Source organism: Curcuma longa, chromosome 8 (genome assembly GCF_044706935.1).
Source record: "Curcuma longa cultivar G26 ecotype Majalengka, Jawa Barat chromosome 8, ITB_CL_G26_1.1, whole genome shotgun sequence".
Taxonomy (NCBI): domain Eukaryota; kingdom Viridiplantae; phylum Streptophyta; class Magnoliopsida; order Zingiberales; family Zingiberaceae; genus Curcuma; species Curcuma longa.
The window spans coordinates 9,803,941-9,807,361 of NC_133868.1; the positions used below are offsets into that span (position 1 = coordinate 9,803,941).

Genomic DNA, 3,421 nt, shown 5'->3' on the forward strand with positions numbered 1-3,421 from the left:
AGTCCAATCGGGGTTCGATTGGTTAGTGAACCAAGCGAACCAAGATTAGTTCGATTGCTACAGTAATTATCTGGACCGAACTCGGTCTGAGCCAAAATCTTATTGGGTTATAAGGTTTGAAGGGTTATTGGATTTAACCTAAACCCGGTAAGGAAACTTAAAGGGATCAGTAGCTTCTCGCGACGCAAAGCCTCGTGAGTTTTTCCTTCCCCTGTTTCACCTTTCTCTCCTCTGTTTTCTCCCTGAGCAGTGAAGCCGTCCACGATCGCCGCTGTCCACAAGATCTCGAAGCCGCCGGTGAACTGAGGGAAATTTAGAAGAGTCTCGGCGTCGATTCTAGCCGGCGAACCGCAGTAATCGCGCTGGTTGGTGGCGGACGTGGGGAAGAAGGAGGCGGTTGATCTGATGAGAAGAGAGCTTAGATTCTGTTCAGATCTTGAATCAGGAACCTTTTGTGGTTTTTACTGCAAGCGAAGCAAAGGAATGAGGAGCAACCGGTAAGCTTGATGCATTGGATCCCTTGGATTTTAGGGTTTCTTGTAGGGTTTTTGTTAAAGATTTAGAGCTGATCCTTGTTTGGAATTGGGATCACAGTTGGCTCGTTTTGAATCTTGGATTCGACTGTAAACTTGAGGGAGTGACCGGAGCTTATCTTTGAGGTAAAAGATTCTTGTCTTGGATTATTTCGGTTGGATCTATTTTGGATCATTGTTGATAAGGTTGCTATGTAATTGGGAACTGTTAGGTTTTCGATTTACATGGAAACAGATCGGTGATGGTGAAGTGAAGGCTGGTTCTAACAGTAAGCTTAGAATCAGATCTTGATTGAAGTTGAACTGATTCAAGGAATCAAAGATAAGGTAAGCTCCCTTACCTACATCTAGTTAAAGTTTGTTTGCTTGTAAATTGGTTAGTATGGGTTGTTTAATTGGGTTGATGGATCTGTTAAAACAGATTTAATCCATTTAAGTTAGTAGTCTGTTTAATTAAGATTAATGATTAGGAATCACTATTGGATTAGGGTTCTTGATCGAATTGGGGTTAAATGGCTACTAATCTTTGGATTAGTCAAACCTTATTGAGTTAGGGTTACCATGAATTGGAATTCATGATTAGAACTAAGTTGGTTGGATCCGATTAGTTTTGATTAAATTAATGCTCACTAACCTAAGGTTAATTGGTTAACTAAGGTTGAGCTTATCCCTTAGATTAGGTTATGGATAACCTAAACTCGGATCTAATTAACCACGATTAGTTTGATTAGGTTATGCCTATTAAATCTAACGTGGGTTAACTTAGGATTGATTAAATAGGAATTAACTATATTAATTGATTAATGATATTAATTAATTAATTAGTTAATCCCTGTTAGTATCAACCTAAAGATTGGATTAGTCTAACCTAAGGTTGATTGATTAGCTTAGGTTTGATTAAACATGAGGTTAGTTGTATTGATCGATTCGATTAATACAACTAATTGATTGATTAGTTAAACCTTTGTTAATATCGACCTAAAGATTAGATTAGTCTAAACCGAGTTAAGGTTAGTTAAAGAGGGTTAAAGTAACCCTTAGAGTTTCCTTGGTTGGATTAGGATTTCTTTGATGTATCATTGCATTTAGAGTTGTTATTACTCTTTTGCAGGACCCTGAGCGATTATAGAACTTCGATACGATACGAGAGTATTTTCTGGAGGTTCTATTCGACGTGCGGTTACAGGTGGATAGTCTACTGTATTTAGTCAATACAGTTCTCTTCCTATTTACAGTGCATGCTTCCTTTCATTTCTAGTGATTAGGTTACTTATCATGCTCTTATACTTGTTATAGATTAGATGCTTATCGATACTCATGTTTATCACATGCTTGATCTTATTTCTTTGACCTTATTATCAGTTCTGTTTATACCTCTGATGCTTGAGATCATTGTTATCCATGTTTATGATTACTGTCTCTATTTCAGTTATGTTATCATCATGTTGATACCTGTGATCAGTAGGACTTTTCATTAGTACCTACACATGTTAATTAACACGGTGTTAATTAACATGGTAGAGGATGATTATTCTGACTTGATCATGTCATCATTACGCATGAGCTTGATTGTAAATCCCAAAGATGTGGGTGTATCTTGCCGGTAGTTGGCCTATAGTGATATAGGTGGTTATTACCCTTCCATCACGGTGATGGGGACTGTATGACCTGTACGTAGTCCGGCTGTATGGCCTGTACGCAGCCGAGTCAGTGGCTTGATCTCGACACCGCGATGGGGTGGTACTCAGTCTGGCTATATGGCCTGTACGTAGCCCGGCTGTATGGCCTGTACGCAGCCGAGAGTGATTCTCTGGACGAGTATTGAGGACAACACTGGCCATAGGTATTGTACGTAGCTCTTGACGGGGCTACCTACTGAGGGTGCTACCAGGCTACTTTATTGTAGTGTTGGATTCATAGCCCCGCTATTGTCGTACACCTCCGACTCATTAGACATGAGGCGCTGGAGCCAGTGTAGACTGATGCATCATATGCACACATTTGCATGATGAGATTTATATACATGCATTGGACCGTATGTGCATGTGTTACATTATGAAGTGATTGTGTACTTGTATTGATACTTGGTTGACACATTGCATAATATGATCATGCATATGGATTACTACGTATACCTGAGATATAGCATTGCTTATATGATACCTGTAGGAGTTACTATACCTTACATTGTTCTCCTGTCACTTATTGTTATGCTTCTTCCATACCTGCTCTGTTATATTTTACCTTATTGAGCATGTACTTCTTTCTGATTATCTACTGAGTATATTTGTACTCACCATTTGGACTCTGAGATTTTCTGTCTTCCCAGATATCAGGTAGAAAGCTACAGCTGATGCCGAGGAGATCCTGCCAGTCATGCTATCTCACAGCAACTTATGGTTTATTTGTATTCGTGGGTATTGTATCTATTTATGTGCCTGTGGGGTGATTTTATTACTTGTAGTTTGAGTTCGTACTTTCGTATCCGTATTTTGGATTTGGTGATTTCTATGTGCCGACGAGTATTCGTTTTATCCTTACTTTGGATTTATCTTTAGAATAGATATGTTTCCGCTGTACGAATCGGTTTTAACGAGTTTTATTCGTTAGTGATTGTACGGATGCATTTCATATATAGTAGGATGTGTTGAGTGACCGTGTGGGTCACATTTGTTTTTATTTCCTTGTATAAATCCATAGTCTGTTATGGATAGGCCGTGTGGGCCTTTTATATATGTATGTATCCAGGGAATTGTCATAGTTACAGGGGAGATGCTGTCGAAATTTTTCGTAATGAAGAGTCGTAACTCTTCATCTTTAGAATTATTGAAGCCCAAAAGTTCTTTATCTTCCTTGTATTAATGGAGGCTCTTCATCTTGCTTGCATT

General features: G+C 38.9%; 1 long non-coding RNA gene across 1 annotated transcript; it reads left to right on the forward strand.

Moving 5' to 3' along the window:
- Nucleotides 1–201: 201 nt before the first annotated feature.
- Nucleotides 202–3,266, forward strand: LOC141834104 (uncharacterized). The gene is made up of 4 exons (XR_012602252.1): nucleotides 202–497; nucleotides 595–659; nucleotides 746–860; nucleotides 2,863–3,266. It is a non-coding gene; the product is annotated as an uncharacterized LOC141834104 (long non-coding RNA).
- The last annotated feature ends 155 nt before the right edge of the window (nucleotides 3,267–3,421 follow it).